Source organism: Ambystoma mexicanum, chromosome 3p (assembly GCF_040938575.1).
Source record: "Ambystoma mexicanum isolate Mex_15411 chromosome 3p, UKY_AmexF1_1, whole genome shotgun sequence".
Lineage (NCBI taxonomy): Eukaryota > Metazoa > Chordata > Amphibia > Caudata > Ambystomatidae > Ambystoma > Ambystoma mexicanum.
Window position 1 is genome coordinate 24155564 of NC_090925.1, and position 21054 is coordinate 24176617.

At 46.3% G+C, this 21054-nt stretch overlaps 1 protein-coding gene across 4 annotated transcripts in view; it reads left to right on the plus strand.

Annotated features, from left to right (window-relative positions):
- Positions 1 to 21054, plus strand: part of LOC138579460 (glyceraldehyde-3-phosphate dehydrogenase-like) — a 1247463-nt gene that overhangs the window by 831477 nt on the left and 394932 nt on the right. The gene's annotated exons all lie outside the window — the stretch shown is intronic.

The following is a 21054-nucleotide window of genomic DNA, read 5'->3' on the forward strand; positions in this document are numbered from 1 at the left end:
CTACCACAAATTAGCAGCATTTGTGACCCTCCTCGGTCTCTTAGATCCTCAGAGTATGTACACCCCTCTCTTTTTGGTTCCAAAACATCTTGTTGAATGACATTGGGATCACTGCTTTACATTTCCTAGGAATTTTGGCTTGCTATTTTTCCAGCTTGTTTAAGGAACCAGAGTCTAAGGATTCTAAGGTTAGGGCAATGAGATTCTGCCGAAACCTGTCTTTGTGTAACATGAAATCAACAGATTCTACTTCTCCATCATTTTATCTGCATCAATATTCATAAACCTTGACTATCGCTACCTCTCTTTGGGATCACTGATGGATGTAGCAATGACATCCCCTAGGTCTTCGTGAACATCTGTACTAACTAATACTATATACCCAAGGAAAGTCACCCAGCCCTTTTTGAAACTCATTCACAAACTATGTTTGTTTATTTTATTTGTATGGCACACCAAACCCAAAGGTAACTGGGCGCAAAAGGTACATGATTCCTTTAGGCTTAGGTTACAGAGTGCAAAATACAAGAGTAGGATTTACAAGAACGTGCAAACGTGGCAGAGTACATGATACATACAAAAATAGTGAGTACAAAATTGCAATCAGAAAAGTTCACATGTAGTAATCAAGATCTTACATAATACTGTGTACAGTATTGAAATATAGTAACGTTAAATATCATTAGTTCTCAGCCAGTTCAAGGTATTGCGTCCGAAACTGAAGTAGGTTTGTTCCACTCTGATGGCAAGTGGGATTGCGCTCCAAGTCTGTGCAGCCTTGACTGGGAAGCTGCTACCTCCAGATTTTATTAGGTTAAATCTAGGTATGTTGAGGCAAAAGGAGTTGACATTCCTGGAAGGGCGGGTGGAGGTTTTCCTGACTATTGTCTCCGTTAGATAAGGTGGTGTGGCTTTGTTGAGACATTTAAATGTGAGTGAAACTGTTTTAAGCAGGATTCTGTCTTTGATCGACAGCCAGTGGTTTTGTCTCCTAAGCTCTGATATATGCTCTCTATTTGGAATATTTAGAGCAGTTCTAAGAGCATTATTCTGTAAGATTTGAATGTTATTCAAGATGTACTTACTTGCACCCATGTAAAGGGCATTGCAGTAATCCAATTTTGAGAGTACAAGGGCGTTGGCTAAGGTAATGCAACTTGTTTTAGAAAGGAATGGCCTACACGCCCTAATTATTTTACACGCATAGGCTTTTGCTGATGTCATAGTGTTTACTTGTTTACTCAAGGTTAGTGTAGAGGCAAGGTAAAAACTTAAGGTTTTTACTTCCTTTACAACCTTGATAGTATTCTTGTCAATGTTAAAGGCAAAATAGTTGGTGTTTTTTAAAGTTGGCAGCAGTTCCAAGAATCAGGAGCTCGGTTGTGATGTCATTCAGTCAGAGGCCATACGTTGATGAGAAGGTACATTCTATTCACAAGTGCCATGTCTTTATGGTAATCACCCGAGAGCGCTGCCACAAACGCTGATTGATTCTGCTCTGACTAGTCTGGACCACAGCAGGTAAGTGCGCTTACTGTGCTCTGCCCATCCTCTGTATGTATGTAACTCCGCAAGGTTCATACACTCCTAAGCTGCACATGTGGTCTGCAGGCCTCACCACCCAACGCTACCCTGCTTGCTCCTACCGGCTACACAGGTAACCTATTGGACACTCAAAGGTCTTGCTCCATCCATGGCCTAAGACTACCAACTAACTTTGCCCCTTGCCAGTATTGTATGCTACACTGTGCAGGCCATATGTATTTGAACCACTATACGGTAGCTTTAGCACCATAATTGAACCCTGGTGTGATATTAACTATGCATTGTAGCTGTTGTGTTCTAGACCTTAGTGCTAATCCCCAATCTAGGTGTGTTATTACTAGTACTATAACTGACTCCAGGTGTAATATCAGTTAGGTATTTGAAATGCTCTGTCTCAGGCCTGATTGCTATACTTGAACCGAGTCTTAGTACCTACGCAGTGCAACTGCTGTGTCTCAGACCTTGGTGCTAAATTCGAATCTAGGTGTGATATTACCTATGCATGGTAACTGCTGTGTCTCAGACCTTAGTGCTAAACCTGAATCTAGATGTGATATTACCTACGCATGGTAACTGCTGTGTCTCAGACCTTAGTGCTAAACTTGAATCTAGATGTGATATTACCTATGCATTTCAATTGCTGTGTCTCAGACCTTAGTGCTAACTTCGAATCTAGGCGACACACTGTATATCGTAGTACTCTACCGCTGCATTTAGCCTAATCTGTCTGTACTTTGCCTATCTTGCGTGGCATTTGATCGTCGTACTTAGCCCATTTTTCGCCAACACTGTGGGTACTGCATTTAGCCTAATACTTGATTGCTGCACGTAGCCTATTTGCTACAACATTATGTACTCCCACCTCCCCTACTTAGTCCCTCGAACATCCTTCACCAATCTTCAGATATTTTGCACTATTGCATACTTCACCATGTCAACAACTCTGCCCCTAGAGGGCCCATGTGCCCACATCCAATTCATCTCCAAATCCCCTTGCATCATAACACAGAGAAACTATAGACTCCAGGCACGACTCCCTAAAATATTCGAACCCATCAAGAAATATAACATTAATCTGGGCCACCTTCGACCCAAACTACTCCCACCTCTGGAAGCTACCGCTCTTCCCAGCTACAAACCCTATCGTAAAATAAGTAAGCCCACTGCCAACCCACCTCTTACGGTACAGCCAGACCCTGACCTAAAAGCTGCGTTAATCAATCCCAGATCATTAGTCGCTCATGCTACAGACTTAGCTGACATTATCCTGGAAAATGACCTTGACTTCCTCGCCATTACAGAATCATGGCTCCACGAGGCAGCAGGGGCTGCACTAACCCGAGCAGTCCCTGACAAGTACACTATCCTTAGAGCTGATAGACCTGACGCACGAGGTGGAGGAATTGCGATTATCGCCAAAACCAATCTCTCCATGAGAATCACCTCCACACCCAACCTTAAATCCTGCGAGTTCCTTTCTATCAAACTACCCACCGCCAATTCTCAAACATTAAACATTCACCTCCTCTACAGACCACCAGGCCCTATCGGCACCTTCAATGAAGATATCACCACTGTTATCTCTGAAAAGCTAAAAAAAAACTCCTCACAAACCCTTGTGCTAGGAGATTTCAACCTACGGTACAATATCAATGATCATCAGGCCATGGCCGTAGCCAATACCCTAACAGAACTAGGCTTCATGCAGAAAGTGAATGCATCCACCCATACCAAAGGGAGAACCCTTGACTGGATTGCCAGCCACAGCTGTAATCTATCCATCACAACTATTGCCCCCCAAATCTGGACAGACCACCACTTAATCTTCTTTGCAATCAATACTAAAAGACCCATAACTCCAACACCCACCTTTGCCACTGCCACATTAACTAGAAATAAGAAAAATATTACGGCGGACAAAATCTTGCCACATATCCTACCCAAACTTAACTGCTTACCTGACCATGCTGATCCCAGTCTTCTAGTGGAGGAATTTAATAATGCTATGACCTCTGCCCTTGACAGCATTGCTCCGCTCAAACTTAGGAACAGCAAACCAAAAAAGCACCTGAACTCCTGGTTTACACCCCACCTAAAAAACCTAAGACTTCAGAAAAGAAAATTCGAAATTGCATGGAATTTACATCCCACTGCGGAAAATAAAACCAACCTAATAAACATCTCAACCCAATACAAAAAGGACATCATCCTGGCAAAAGAAGAAACTTATAATAATAGGATATCTCAAGCCAACTCCAGCATGAAGGAGCTCTTCTCCATCCTAAAAGACCTTGAAACTCCTATTGTAGCACAGGATGACTCCATCAAAGATAAAAGCTGGTGTACAGACATACAGCTGGCACTAACTAACAAAGTGTCCAACCTCCAAACCAAAACTGCTCTAAAGAAAGCCTCCCTATCAGCCCAAACCCAAACTCCTTCAAACACAACGCCCACACCCAAACCTAAAGTACACACCCAATTTAGCTTCTCTAAGGTCTCAGTGATCGAGGTAGAGAAAACTATTCTGAGTCTTAAACCTTCCAATTGCAAAGGTGACCAATGTCCAGCACAACTGATCAAGGACGCTGCCAGAGACCTAGCTCCTTTCATCACCAAACTTATCAATGCCTCCTTTACTACGGGCACCATTCCTTGTGACTTAAAGGAATCCTGGGTACTCTCCCTTCTGAAAAAACAAACACTGGACCCCAACATTCCCACAAACTACAGGCCCATCACCACAGTGCCTTTCTTACTAAAAATACTGGACAAGGTAGCCTATACCCAAATCCAGAACTACCTTGAGGTCAACCAGCTCCTTGGCATCCGCCAATCCGGTTTCCGACCTCAACATGGCACAGAGACTGCCCTTATCGACCTAAAGGCCCAAATAGACTCACTCAGAGATGAGGGTAAACTAGCCCTACTCCTCCTACTAGAACTCTCAGCCGCCTTTGACCTGGTGGACCATAGAGTCCTGTGCAACCACTTGGACTCTGCGGCCCATTTCTCAGGGGAGGCCATAGCATGGATACAGTCATTCCTCAGTGACAGAACCATGAGAGTATTCTCCCCCTCAGCGGCAGCAGACCCAATCCCCATCACCTGTGGAGTGCCCCAGGGATCCTGTGCCGACACTCTACAACATCTTCACCAAGCCACTCTTTGACGATCTTGACAATCTGGGTATCACCTACACTAACTACGCAGATGATACCCAGATTCTCCTACCATTTACCGGGGATTACGGATTAGATCTGGCTTTGGTGAATGGAGTTTATAGCATCGTTGAGGCATGGATGGCCAACCACGGCCTATGTCTGAACGATGACAAAACAGAGCTCATCATCATGGGCACCGCAGCTCGCATCTCTAAACTTAACCAAAATTACTCAGCATTTATCATCGATGGAAACACTATTAAGGTCGCCAAAGAAGTAAAAACCTTAGGTTTTTACCTTGACTCGACCCTTTCCCTTACCAAACAGGTGAATTCACTGGCCTCATCCACGGCCTATACATGCAAACTAATACGAGCCGGGAAACCATTCTTATCAGACAACAGTTGTCTTATCCTAGCCAGAGCCCTTATCTTATCAAAATTAGATTATTGTAACTCCCTGTACATAGGTTCTACCAAACAAATAATCAACAGAATACAAGTGCTCCAAAATAATGCACTGAGAGCTGCCCTTAGTATTCCCAGAAAAGCACATATCTCCAAAATAAGACGGAAATACAAATGGCTATCCACCCAAGAAAAAATCAACCTCAAAACTGCATCTCTCATCCACAAATGCTTAAACAACAAAGCCCCCCGATACCTAACAGAACGCTTTAATAGAAAAAACCTTACTAGACTTACTAGAACAGTTAGCCCCAACGGCCTCCTAGTGCCCAGATTCAAACTAACTACCATCGGAGGATCTAGCTTCCCAGTTAAGGCAGCTCAATTATGGAACTCCCTACCCCATGCACTTAAATCTGACCAAACGTTTAACAAATTCAGACAGAACACAATAAAAGGGCTCACTGAGAATGATATGTAACCTGCACTCTCCCTGGGCTCATTGAGAATGCTTTGTATCCTGCACTCTCCCATATACCTACCACCTGTCCTGTACCTGATGGTGACTGACCTGCTACTATGTAACGCAAGCTCTATGATGACGATTGTTTTGCTATGCATTGACTGTACTTGTTTTTGTCTCACCCTGTGGTGCCATGCTCTGTAAAGTTGGAACTTCTGAAAACTAAGCTGTAAGCCTACTTGTTCTCATGCCCCCTTTTACCCCAGGGTCCGGTGCGCACAATAAATAAAAAAACAAACAAGCGGTATGAGGATCTGGGTGTCATCTGCATAATTAGTGTAGGTGACACCCAGACTGTGCAATTTGTCAAACAGCTTTGTGAATATATTCTAAATTGTTGGCGAGACACAAGAACCTTGTGGTACGTCACAAGTTGTCTAGATAGGGTCAGCGGATGCTGATGGAGAGAAGACTTTCATAGTCCTGTTATTTAAGAATGATTGTGCCCAAGCTATTGTCTTTCTGGAGAAATGAGCTGCTGAGGCAAGGTGTTTGCACAGAACTTCATGGTCCACCAAGTCAAAGGTGGCTGACAAGTCCAGGAGGAGTAGCAAGGCCGTTTTACCTTTGTCCTTAAGCTCATCGATTTGTGTTTTTAAGTCAATTGGTGCCATTTTAGTGCCATGTTATGATATGATAGGTTATTTATAACGCACTTAATACCCAGAGGTTTCTAAGCGCGGACCCGGGGATCGAACCTGTATTACTCTGTGCCGTCTTGCTTCCAAGCACATTGCCGCTGAGCTATCCTCCCGTAAGGAGGCCTGAAGCCTGATTGACGGTGTTAAGAAGGATTTCTGAACTCTGACCTGGAGGGACAGAGGTTCAGAAGGCCAACCTACTTTCTTGGAACAGGGTACCCTCTGGACTAGCCAGACTAATCAGGGTAGCTATGGCAGGCGATCAAGACTAAGGGGGGCATTACGACCCGGGCGCAAAGGAATACCGGGCACCAGTAAGGACACCGGTGCCGGTAATCCCTTTGCGCCCTATTCCGAGGTCCCTTTGCGGGTCCTTTCTTAATGCCTGGTTTTAGCAGCCGTTAAGGACGGGACCCACAAAGGGACTTCAGAGCTAATAACGGTACCGTAATTTACGGTACCCTTATTAGCACCCTCCCCTTTCCCATTGAGCCCTATGGGGGCTAAGGGGTTAAAAGCACGAAATATGTAGACCACCTAGATGAGGAGGAAAACAGGCAGTGCAAGTAATCTTTAGACCCAGTTCCACATCAAGAATACACCTAACTAAGGCAGTCCAAGCCCTATGAAGAGAGGAGCCTTATGCTCAATAGTACATGCACGCGCTTGTTCCAATGGACAAAATAGGGTCTCTTCAGGGGTCTCTAGCAGCTCAGGAACGTGGATAAGGCGATGAAGAACAAGTTCCCACTATTCAAGCAGGATCTCCACTTGAGGGCAGAGGCAGTTTGAAAGTGCGGGATGGAGTGGCTATTTTGCAATAGCTGTGGAAAGGAAAGGGGCCCTCAGGGGACACTTTGTGTGTAAAAATGGGCTCCTGCACTAGGGGCCACCGGTTGGGATAAGGACTACTTACCGGTCCCCGACGCAGGCAGACCCAAACTTGGCCAGTACAGTCCACTTCGCTGGCAGGTTCGAATGCGGCAATCGGAACGTCTCAACACTGTGTAGTTCCTGAGATGCAGCGAGGATTCCCAAACAGGACAGTGGCGATTTCTCCACTCAGGGTGGAGGATTCAGCCCAATTCCACGGCAGCAGGCTTCAGGGGCAAGGGGGTCACGAATGCAGCGAACTTGCACAGGTCGTTGCCTCAGCAGGGCAACACGGTAACCGTGTTTACTCCGGGCACTCGTCTCACTTCAGACCTGGGAATGCCAAGTTTACGAAATTCGGTGTGTGGGTGCCGTGGGCACAGAGCTAGCAGTATACCAAGTTTCGAGGGCCTCCTCGAAACAGCGGCGGTGACAGAGCAAACGTCCCACGTATGCCTGTCAGCCCACTGGTTGGCCCAGGGACACTCCCGTAGAGGCTTACTTGCAGGGTTTGGTGAAGGTGCCGAGAATAGTTGATCCCACTATTCCAATGGGTCAAAGCGCCTTCGCAGACCTTCTAGGACGATCAGATGCAGAGGGGTCCCACGGGACGACAGCGAGCTCAGGGTGCCAAACCCTCCAGCGGTTCACCAGCGGTTCCTTGACTCGGCTTCTTGTTGCAGGATACTTGGCTCCTTATCCTTTGTTCGGTGTGAACTCAGGAGAATTACATGGTAGTGGTGTTTTCAGCCTCTTTTTATCCAAAGTTCCCTTCGTGCCAAAACGGAGAGGACCCAATGGTAGATCTGCTCACAAACACTCACTCCATACGTGGACCAATCATGACCACAGTGGTCCCAGGCATTCGGGACACTCCAGACTCTATGGCACCCAGGATGTGTATTGGGAACAGACATCCCAGCCCACATTCTGGAGGCATTCACACAAGGCATGCAGAAGCCCGCGAAAGCATTGGGTTTCGCGGGAAAGTGCATAACAAAATAAGGACTGACCAGGGTCGACTCGACCTGGGGAAGGTGAAGGGGCAAGATGGCCAAAGGACAGGACCTCGTGGCATGGCCATTTTGGAGCCAGGCCGCCTATTTGTGCCAAATGCGGTTAACATGGCAATAAAGGGTTAAAAATATATGAAAACGATAGCTGCCACCAGTCCTGTCCATGACACATCTGCACAGTTCATAAAAAAGTCTAGTGAGAGGTTCTAGGGCCTTTGGAAATTACTAGAAATCCAAGTGTGCTGTAAGGTAAGTTACATTACACTTGCTACATGTTGCACAAAAGCTGCAACATGAGGAAAGAACTAAGGGAAACAAAGTCTCCCAATACTTACTGTCTTAAGGGCATGTCATTTCCCCATAAACAGTGAGCAAAAGCCCAGAGGAGTGCAGCTGAGGGCTGTGGTTCTCTGGCAACGTTTAGTCAATGGTGTTTAAACGGCAGCAAAAGGTTTGCAGGTTGACACATGGAGGGAAAATTACATACAATTATGAAATCTTTCCTAATACTCGCCCCTCCCAGACTAAGGACAGGAGGAACTAATCCACCCCTGGATGAGTTTCTTGTTCAGGTCGGTTAAACATTCTGGACAACCCATCAGCATTGCTATGTTGGACACCTGGCCTATGCTCAATAGTGAAGTCGAAGCCTTGCAGACTTATGGACCACCTAAGCAACTTTGGATTCTCTCCATTCATGTTCAATTGCCACTTTAAGGGCTTATGGTCAGTTTGCACAGTGAAGTGGGTCCCATAGAGGTAGGGCCTCAGCTTCCTTAGGGCCCACACAACAGAGAAACATTCTTTCTCTACGGTGGACCATCTGAGCTCTCTGTCCTTAAACTGGCGACTAATGAAGCCAATAGGGTGTTCCTTACCCTTCTCATCTACTTGTGATAGTAGAGCTCCTATCCCAATGTCAGAGGCATCTGTCTGCACAATAAAAGGTCTTTGGTAATCAAGGGCCCTGAGAACGGGGGCCTGGCACAAGGAGTCTTTTAAGCCATTGAAGGCCTTCTCACACTCTTCAGTTCTAGTTACCTTCTTGGGTTTCTTTGGAGTAGTGAGAGCAGTAAGAGGGGCAGCTATGGTAGCATAGTCTGCATGAAATGTCGGTAGTACCCAGTGAGTTCTAAGAAGGCTCTCACTTGGGTCTGTGTAGTGGGGGTAGGACAGTCTTGTACTTCTTGTACTTTACTGAGTAGAGGCTGTATCCTCCCTCCACCTACTTCATGTCCAAGGTAGATCACTGATCCTTGTTTAATCTAGCACTTACTGGCCTTTATGGTGAAGTGGGCCTTCTGAAGAGCCTGTAACACAATCCCAAGAAGTTTCACTTGGTCTTCCCAAGGTGGCACTGAAAACTGCTATATCATCCAGATATGCAAGACAGAATTCATCCAACCCATTCAACACATGATTCACAAGCCTCTGGAAAGTAGCAGGGGCATTCTTCACCCCAAAAGGCATAGCCCTGAATTGGTAAAGGCCCTCTGAAGTTGAGAAAGCGGTCTTCTCCTTGGCATGTTCTGCCAGGGCTATTTGCCAATTGCCTGCAGTGAGGTCAAACGTGCTGAGGTACTTTGAGGCACCCATGGTATCCACCAGCTCATCTGTTCTAGGCAAGGGGTGTGCATCTGTCTTGGTGACAGAATTCAGAGCCTTGTAATCCACACAGAACCTCAATTCAGAAGTACTTGCCTTTGGAACCAAAACCACAGGGTTGGACCAAGGACTACTGGAGGGTCCAATCACCCCAAGATCCAACATTTTGTTGACCTCTGTCTTAATGTCAGACCTTACTTTGTATGACATTCTATATCCCCTACTTTTGGTAGGTACACTGTCTCCTGTGCCTATTATGTTTGCACCAAGGTATCAAACCAGGAGACTTTAAAAACAGGAGGGGAAATTGCTTAAGCAAACTTCTCACCTCAGCCTGCTGATCAGAAGTCAGGTGAGGGGCTCTATCTTTAGTCTGACCAAATGGAACTCAAGCTCCTTCTGCCTAAACAGCAGTTCCTGTTTCTTGAATTCAAGTATGGCCTCCCCATCAGCACTGGCAGAGGAATCATTAGACATTACATCCTCCATGTCCCCATGGTTGGTGTAGATCAGTGCAGCGGCAGAACTATCAGTTCTACCAGTGAGAGCAGCCTCATCTCCATCTGCACTGTCCTCGGAAGTTACAGCACTAAGCTGAGCTTCTTGACAGTCCATGATTCTTTGGATCATTTCCATTTTTGTGCCCTGAGAGGAGACACCTCTCAGCATACATCTTTTTCAATGTTTCGGATCTAGAAGCATTTAAAGTTAACAAGGTACTTGTTTCCATACTGTTAGATAGGACTATGACCTTTAAGAAGTTATACTACAACAATTCACTATGTGTCCTGGTAGAAATAACTTGAAATGCCTTCACTAGTTTGCAACACTGGATACCTTCATTCCTATCCCACCACTGTACACCAATTTGTTAAGAAGGATTTCTGAACTCTGACCTGGAGGGGCAGAGGTTCAGAAGGCCAACCTAGTTTCTTGGAACAGGGTAACCTCTGGACAAGCCAGACCAATCAGGGTAGCTATGGCAGGTGGTCAAGACTAAGTCTCAGGAGGGGTGAGGGTGACTGAAAGACCTCAATGAGCATACAAAGCAAGTACACTTACAAATTACTCCAGACAGGTGTTATATTGAAAAATATAGACACATTTATTACAAGGCCTTTGTAACATAGACCATAGCAAAGAATCACAGTAACACTAGAGTAAAATAATACATCACAATCAACACAATATATATACAAGACCAATGGGGTCTAAGGGGTTAAAAGCACAACATATGTAGACCACCTAAATGGGGAGGAAAACAGGCAGTACAAGTAATCTTTAGACCCAGTTCCACATCAAGAATACACCTAACTAAGAGGCAGTCCAAGCCCTATGAAGAGAGGAGCCTTATGCTCAATAGTACATGCACGCGCTTGTTCCAATTGACAAAATAGGGTCTCTTCAGGGGTCTCCAGCAGCTCAGGAAGGTGGATAAGGCGGTGAAGAACAAGTTCCCACTATTCAAGCAGGACCTCCACTTGAGGGTAGAGGCAGTTTGAGAGTGCAGGATGGAGTCGCTATTTCGCAATAGCTGTGGAAAGGAAAGGGGCCCTCAGGGGCCACTTTGTGTGTAAAAATGGGCTCCTTCGCTAGGGGCCACCGGTTGAGGTAAGGACTATTCACCGGTCCAGACGCAGGCAGACCCAAACTTCGCCAGTACAGTCCACTTTGCTCAGGGTGGAGGAATCGGCACAATTCCACTGCAGCAGGCTTCAGGGGCAAGGGGGTCATGAATGCATCGAACTTGCACAGGTCGTTACCTCAGCAGGGCAACACGGTAACCGCGTTTACACCGGTCCTGGCGCAATCGTCTCACTTCTTCAGACCTGGGAATGCCAGGTGTACGAAATTCGGTGTGAGGGTGCCGTTGACACAGAGCTAGCAGTATACCAAGTTTCAAGAGTCTCCTCAAAACAGCGACGGTGAGAGAGCAAACATCCCGTGCAAGCTGGTCAGCCCACTGGTTGGCCCAGGGACACTTCCGAAGAGGCTTACTTGCAGGCTTTGGTGAAGGTGCCGAGAATAGTTGATCCCACTATTCCAATGGGCCGAAACGCCTTCGCAGACCTTCTAGGATGATCAGATGCAGAGGGGTCCCACAGGAGGACAGCGGGCTCAGGGTGCCAAACCTTCCAGCGGGTCACCTGCGGTTCCTTGACTCAGCTTCTTGTTGCAGGATAATGTATGGGAGTGAGGGGCCCCCTCGCGCCGTACACTCCTCAGTACGAGGCTTGGACCACGTGCCTCCGGTAGTGGGATTGCCCCTCGCCCTTATGTAAAGTTAACCACGGTTGACTGCTGCCTAGATGGGACTACTGAGCAGGACACGGGGCATCCATCTTTTGTGCCCCCTTTCGACTCCATCTTGGGTAAACAGGCCTCACTGCGATAGTACAGCAATGCTCAGCTCCCCTTCCACCGCAGCAGCCAAGGACAGAGACACACACACACACAAGGCGCGCAGGAAGCTGGCTGGCCCCCACCCTTGCACTCCCCCTGCGAAAGAAACCTCTGCGCTCCTATTCTCACGCTGAAGCTGGAGAAAGTTGCAACAACCAATATGATACAGTTTTCTTCCTCTGAGATCACTGCTAGCATGAGAACCAGCATGTGAACCAGGATGAGCTAAGGACTTTCTGCTCGTTCGTCCCCATAAACGTGCAAGCCACCCACCCCCATTTAGAGCAATCTATTGCCATCCTGACCCTGCGCTCCCTGTAAGGTATTTCTTTCAAGTGCCAGACCCTCGCCTGTGCTGCGAAACCCACCCAACACACCCACTACTAACCTTATGCATCTTACCACAATATATGTTTTACTTATACTAATAGGTCTAAAGCTTAGGAGATATGTGAAACACAGCTTGATTCTTTTTACATGCACAATAAAGGTCAAGGCCTCCAATTAAAACCATGAATGACCCAATTGTACTGACAATAATTACTATGTGTAACTTGTGTAGAAATATGAAAAGTAGCATAAAATGTTTAGATAATTTGTTATTTAGTGTTTTTCGAATGCAACACATTAGCTTAGGTAGGGACCACAGTGACCGGACCCTGACCTGCGTGGAGCACGAGATATTTGATGTCCGTCATCTCGTCAGTCACTCAGCCAACCAGAAGGAAGAGATGCCACACACACCTACAGCACCACACCGCCTGGCCAATCGGGTCCATTTAGTATTTTTTGTTAGAGTTACTTTAATTGATATATATACGAGTATGATGTAAATGTTAGGTAGGGTTTTTTTGGGTTATTTCCTAGCTGGAGAAATAAACCATCCTTTGAACTCTTGCAGCCGGGTCTCGGTGCCTCCTTCCCCGACAGGGGTGGTGTTGGTTATTTTATTTTCTCTCACACGTAGTAAGCTGGGGAAAGGCACCTACATTTTTGGTGACCCCCGCAACGTGATTTAGAGAGGTGCCTCGAGGCCGGCACCGCCTGGCAGTGAGATCCAGGGCGCCCCCAGCAAAACCATTGCCTCCGCGGTTGACCAGACTGCACACCAAGAAGAAAGGGTCAAGGGTTCCCGGTTGACGAATACCCGATCGAAAAGGCTGCTCGCCAAGGCAGGCCACGGCTTGGTTGGGGGACGGACCTGAGCGAGGTCCGGCCGTGAACGGTGACCCTCGGAGTACCTGACTGAACACGTGGAGTCCCGGTTGCAAAGACCCCAAAGGAAGGTAAGGGGAAATACGGGAAGAAGGGAATTAGCAAACAAAGGGAAGGTAGTTGAGAATAGGGTCTGTGTGAGTGACGGTGAGGCTTTTCTGATCTATCCTTTATATTGCCATTAGGTGTTGTAAGAAGTGAGAAGAAGAGAAGTGGTATTCTAGTCCGTACGGGGTAGAAGGTGGCGCCGCATACCATTTGTCCCGACCAAGTGCAGAATAGAGATAAAGAGAAAATAGTAGGGGTCTCGTATGTTGAGTAGACACGGAGTAGTTTTAGAATATTCTTTTTCCGTGGAGGTAAGAAATCTTGAGAGATAAAAGTGAAAGAGGTGGGGAGTGAATGCGAAATAGTAGAATAGGGAAGAAGAAAAACCAGGGACAGTAACGGGAATAGGGAAAGAACAAATGCGTGCAGGCAGTGCATGTGTATGTTGCATGATTACATGTTTGTCGGTCCGCTTTGTGTATATGTCTTGTTGAACACCCTAAAGTATCTCAGTACAAGTAACTTGATGATTAATAAATAATAGGCAAAGAAATAAATTGTGAGAGGTGACCAGGTAACACCTCTCAGAAAGAACAGCTAATGTGACATAACATAATTGCGAGCATTAATAAAGAACATATTTTCACATATTGTAACTGACATATCAAGTGAGAGGTGGGAAGGGACTCAAGGGTACCAGAACACACAAGAAAGGAAAAGAGGCATTGCCATGGGGGGAGTAACGCCACTGGCACATATTTGCCAGCACCTTCCACTATATAGTGACAGGATACAGAAGTATCACGATCAGTGGATCACTGAGATAAAAGGAGATGGGGTTATACCAATTTGGCCAGAAGGAGGGTAATTCGACAAAAGAGTGTTGGACCTAGTATCAACACATTTGCGAGCACGATAAAAAGGGAAACAGTTACAGAACCGGAGGGAAGTGTTCGATTTATGGCGAATGTTCGAGGAAGTTACCCCCACGGCAGAGGTAGGTACAAGCCGAATGATAGAAAAGCCGAAAATACCTGAAGAAGTAAGCGGGACACCAAAAGGGGAGTGCTCAACAACTACAACCGAGAACGAAGTAACAAAAATCTATCCCTTAATGACCAGGCCAGCAGTAGGGTTTAGTGAGCCCCTGTATATACCACCCACCCCCGCTGCTCAGTGCGGGGCAACAACACCTGAACCTCCACCATATGATAAAGGAGGCCTGTATGGCCCCACGAGTGCGCCTCCTGTGAACATAGCACGTTTAACAGGCGATTTAAATCGCCAGCTAGCACACGCACAAGTGGAAATAACACGGTTAAGAGCTCTATGTGACAAAGGGCAAATGCACACCCCCGATAGGGGCAGTAAGCAATGCGATCCCAGCAGTCTCAGTATCAGGGCAATCTATAGCATCACAAGGGACGTCATCATAGCAAAGACAAGAACAAGAGTGGCAGTCAGGACAGTTCATGTTCCAATTGAATAACAAGCCAGTGAGAATCATATGCCCAGATACAACGGAGAGTCAACAAAGTGGAGATCAGGGTGAAAGACAAGGAAGTGAACCCAAGGAAAACTGGGAGGATAATAACGAGCTAGAGTCAGAAATAGAAGAAGTATGGGATGATTTAGATGAATACGAAGAGGCAGCTGCCGCAGAGGGTTCCCCACTGCCAAACTGCCGTTACCCAGACACACTTTCACCACCATTATGGCAATGTAGATTAAGACAACGAACAGGAGAACAGGGAACATACTGGTAAGTAAAACGAAAAAAGGGAGAACAAGCAAAACAGGAAAGAAACAGAAACTACAAATGCCACTGATACATTAAGGAGCAGGTAGGCCAAACTATATTCCGTGGGCCCAAATGGACAAAAACAACCTGTTAAAACTCCTCCCCCCGCTGACGGGAGGAGCAGGTAAGTGGATACATGTATTTGAGAAGAACACGGCAGGCGTGCCGTTAGCTTTATGTGATGTGAAAAGCTTATTAGTATCAGCAATCGGGGACCAAGCAGACACAATCTGGGAAAGGGCAGGGTTCCCGGGAGTAACAATGAGCTGTGATCGCCACGATGGATCACCATTCAACAATGTTTGAGCACAAGTGTGGGATGCATTGCGGCGTGCATTTCCAGACGTTCCAGACTTACATGCAGTGATGCAGTGCACGATGGAGGAGAGCGAGGATCCTGCGCAATTCATTTTGCGATTGCAAGACTTATGGAGAAGTGAAACTGGTACGGCATGGAATCAATCAACAGCCTTATTTTATTTTATCATTAAAAAGGGGTTGCCGAAAGAGGTGCAGAAGGCCTTGGACAAAATAGCTGGGATCGAAGCCAAAGGGTGGCCTGAAATTCAGAGCATAATTGTACACCATTGGAGGAGGATCAAAGAGAAAGAAAAGGAGGTCACACAAAAGAGGCTGGCCGACGAAGCAAAATTATTGAAGGTCGCCGCCATTACTGCCAGTGTAACCGCAGACAGAGGAAACGAAGGAGAGGAAAACGCGGATGGAAGACCCGTTGGATAGCAGCGCAGTGGATTGGAGAAGACCAAGGACAGTGGAACAGAGAGGAACAGCCATGCCAAGGATCACAGTGGCAGAACAGGCCGGTCCAAGGAAGAGGTGGGTACCGTGGGCAGAGGGGAGGATATGAAGGAATGGGACACAGAGGGTATGGTGGGCTAGGACCAAGAGGAGGACAACCAGGGTCATGTTGGAATTGTGGAAGGTGGGGACATTATTCACGAGATTGTAGGATGCGACCATCAGGGTATTTTCAGGTGCAGCAGCAGCCCATGAACAGGGGTGGGGCTGCCCACACCCCGGTAGCCCTTGTGGAGCTCCAATGGGGAGGGGGGGACAACAAGATCAGTACTGCTATGACCCCCAAATGCAACAAAGACAGCCAGCCCCACAACAGCAGAAACAGCAGCAACCACAACAGCAAAACGCACTACAGCCCATGGCAAGACAAAACTCAGTAGGGAACATAAACAATAACCCTTTTGCAGGGGCCGCAAACGGTGCCCTTGCACCATTTCGTGGCGTAACGGTCGTAGGTGACAACGTTTTTTCAGTGCCAGGCCAGCAAAGGTACCAAAACTAGGACCGTCCACAGGGAGTACTTGTGTGTCCAGTCCTATCCACCACCCAAAGTGCAAATGAGGAACCACTAGTGGTGGCAGAGATAGGAAACAAGCAGTTTATCTTTATGGTAGACTCTGGAGCAGAGAAATCATGTCTCACAGAAGGGCGGTTTCAGCTCTCGGGAAGAAATTTGGAGACGCAGGGGTTCTCTGGGGCTATTTTAAAAGTTCCTTATACAAAAGATCTTGATGTAACAGTAGGGGGAAAAACAGTGCGCACACCCTTATTGCATTACGAAGATGTGCCAATCAATTTGATGGGACGAGACTTGCTCAGTAAGTTAAACATGACCATAGCCTTCACTGGAAGGGGGATAGTGTGCTCGACGCCAGGGGTATGCCCCATACGAGCACTCCTGATAATAAGCACGATTACAAAGGAAGTTGCAGTAAGAGGGATCCCCATTGACATGGACATGTTCGTCTATGAAATACAGGTATTAGCCCAATAGTGCCTGAAATAACACAAAAAGAGTGGAGAATACCATCAGACTTCATATTCCGCCCAATCACACCAACAGATATAGTGCCAGGCACAATTATATCTATAGACATTGAGGCAGTTCAAGTTTCCAACAAACGCATTGTGGTCATAGGCCTGGACATGCAGGGACGCGAGTGGAGAAGTGTGCTATGCATAGAGCCGAACATAATGCTAAAAGATATAACTGATGAAGAATTGTTTACCGATTACGAGGGGGATGGAGAAATGATAATGGAAATAAGCATACCATGTGACATTATGATCCAATACAGAGAAATACATAACCCACTCATGGCTAACATAAAGGCTCCACTGACAATATTTGAGGAAGGCATGGCCAGCGTAGCACCTGAAATTTGGATTACAGGGCCACACGATGTGGGATTGTTGCATGAGGTGACTGACTCCCATAAAGATAAAACTGAAACCAGGTTTCCTCCCACCCAGAGTGAAACAATACCCAATATCCAAAGAAGCAGAGCAAGGTATTAGAGAAACAGTGAATGCACTCCTAAGCCAAGGTATCTTAGTGCCAGCAACTTCCCCATGCAACACTGTGATTTTTCCAATTAAAAAGCGAAAGGAGGGGCGTGGAGAATGGTCCAGTACCTCCGCCCTCTCAATGACGTCATCCAAAAAGAGTTCCCATTAGTGCCTAACCCGGCATCAATATTGTGCAGTATACCAAAAGAGGCAACTTGCTTCACTGTCATTGATTTGAAAAATGCCTTTTTCTCTGTGCCACTCGCACCAGAATCGCAGTACCTCACAGCCTTTGCATTAGGAAACAGCAGATATGAACACCGCAGACTCCCACAGGGTTATATCGAGAGCCCAAGCATTTTTAACAGAGTACTACGAGAAGACATCGGCAACATAGATGTAGGGAGCACCATTATACAGTATGTAGATGATTTACTCGTCTGCAGCAAAACAGAGGAAGACTGTAGAGAAGACTTGATAACACTGCTTAACGTATTGACTGCCAAGGGATACAAGGTGGACAAAGGAAAGTTACAATACTGCCTTGCAGACGTATATTTCGGCCAGCAAATATCTAAAGATGGAAAAAGAATACTACCAGACAGAGCAGCGGCCATTCGACACATTATCATACCTAAAACAGTGAAGGACATGCAGACATTTCTTGGCATATGTAACTATTGCCGAGCATGGATCCTCGATCATGCAGCATACACACGGCCGATGCTACAAGCACTAAAGGAAGCACAGAAGAACAGGGCCCCAATAAAATGGTCACATGAGACAATTGCCCAATTCTCCTGATTAAAAGACCTTATTGCAGATGCCCCAGTCCTTGCAAATCCAGATTATGAAAGGGAATTTTTCCTGTTTTCACACAGCAATGGAACATTGATGACAGCAGTATTGACACAAAAGGCATTGCTAGGCCACAAACCATTAGCGTACTACAGTGGAATATTAGACCCAGTAATGCAGGGACATTTCGCTTGCGAACAGGCCCTCGCTGCAGCGGCCTTTGCCATTGAGAAAAGTGCCACGATCGTAATGGGATGTTCAGTGACGCTATATGTGGAACACTCATTATTTGCTATCTTGGAAAGATCAAAATCTACTCTCACAACACAGAGCGCATCTGCTTTTGAAATAATAATATCCAGTCCAAATGTACACGTGGTCAGATGCAAGACACTGAACCCAGCCGTATTCATTACAGAACCATGTACAATTGAAGATTTACAGGAACACGATTGTAGCACATATGAGGGAGAGGGCATTGACATTCCCAAAGAAAGAGAAAATGCCCTTACCGAAGGAGAAATCTATTTCATAGACGGGTCAGCATCCATAAACTCAGAGACAGGAGAGAAACATGTGGGGATGGCAGTAGTGCGCATGGAAGAAGACACATACGAAGTGATTGTTCAAAAGCGCCTCCCCTCACATTACTCTGCACAAGCAGCCGAACTGACAGCACTAATCAGCGCATTACACACAGCCAAAGATTGTGCCGTAACAATATATTCAGACTCAGTTTACGCCACCACCACAGTTCACTCAGGGCTATCACGCTGGCCAAGGAGAGGGTTCAGAAGAACAGACGGGTCCCCCGTACAACATGCCACGTTACTAAATGATCTAATAGAAGCTTTAGCAGAGCCATCGGTAGTGGCAGTGGTTAAATGGCAAGCCCATACAAATAAAACAGACACTGTCTCATTGGGGAACGCGGCAGCCGACACAGCAGCGAAGGAAGCCTCGTACTTCAATAAGACACCAACATCAGAGTACATTGTAAAAACAGCCACAGCAGAACAACCAGCAGAAGTATACAGTAACACGCCCATAGCACAATTGATAGAACTCCAGAGAAGGACCCCACCGGAAGAGCAGGAGTTGTGGGGCAAACGAGGGTGTAAACAATCAGCCACAGATCTCATTTGGAGACAGGAAACGACAGGCAAGGTAGTGATGCCTGTAGAATTATTAGAAGTAGCGTTCCAACAACTGCATTTCCCAGCTCACGTTGCAAAACAACACATCGCCTCAGACATTCAGGAGGATTGGCTTGTTCCCAATCTGCACGAATACTTGTCTAAATGTGTAATTGAATGTACTACATGCCAAACTTACAATTCAGGAATGACATTACGAAATCTGCGTGGCACTTTGCCACGCCCTTCAGGTCCATTCAGAGAACTACATATCGACTACGCCGATATGGGAGAAAGATGTAATGGAGCGAGATATAAGATTGTGGTGGTATGCCCTTTTTCACGGTGGGTGGAAGCGGGCCCCTGTCCCCATCCGGATGCAAAATGTGCTGCCAAGTTCCTTGTGCGAGAAGTACTCTCGCGGTGGGGAATCTGTGACGTGATCCGTTCAGACAACGGCACGCACTTTGTGAATGATCTCTTCAAAGAAGTAACCTCCCTTCTGGGGGTGAAACATAAACTATGTTCGATTTATCATCCAGTGGCCAATGGAGTTGTGGAGAGGATCAACGGGCTGATCAAAAGCAATTTATTGAAATTATGCAGCACGTTGAAAATAAATTGGGTATATTGTCTGCCCCTAGCACTGTTCCAACTCAGAAATCAACCATGCAATGATCACCATTTGAGCCTGCACGAAATCGTGACTGGAGAAGAATGCACACGCCGCTCTCTCCTGTTAGGAGGGCGTCTGATGCACACAGAGCTGCCACAGTGCTGGGGGAAGAGCTTAAGGAATACCTAGCACAGCTAACGCGCGCAGTACGCAGCATAGCAAAACAAATTGCTCCGCCATTTACTGAAGATGTAGCAACAGACACCTCCATGCCGGCAGCAGATAGCCTGGAGGGGCCATTAATGCCAGGGGAACACATCTATGTTAGAAGTTTTGTAAGAAGGTGGAATTCACCAAGATTTCATGGTCCATACACAGTGGTGTACAGCACCCCAACTGCAGTTAAAGTAAAGGGACTGAAATACTGGGTGCACCTATCGGACGTGAGAAGGGTGCACAGTGTCGCACTCCCCCAAAATGAAACATACTGTGTGGATGGCATCGCTAACACAGTCTGACACGATGAAAACTGCAACTAAGACAGGGAAAGAATAGTGAAAAAGCAAAATGTTTTTTTATATATTCTGTCTCTCTCTCTCTCTCTCTCTCTCTCTCTCTCTCTCTCTTTTTTCTTTTTCTTATTAAATCTCATATGAATTGTGTTCTTTTTTGTATTTTTCTTCATTGTTTTTATGATAAAAGGAAAGAAATTGTTAAATGCCTAATTGAGCAAAAAGATGAAAAAGAATGAACAATTGCAAATATGTTTCTTTTCATGATGACTTAACGAATTCGTCTTGCCCACATAGGTTCAACTTGAGCCAATGCGACGAAACGGCTGAGCAGGCTGAAATGTTAGATAGAAATAGGGATGCCACTAGGGCCAGTAGATTGAGCAATGTAGAATGCATTATAAAATATGCTGCCATACTATT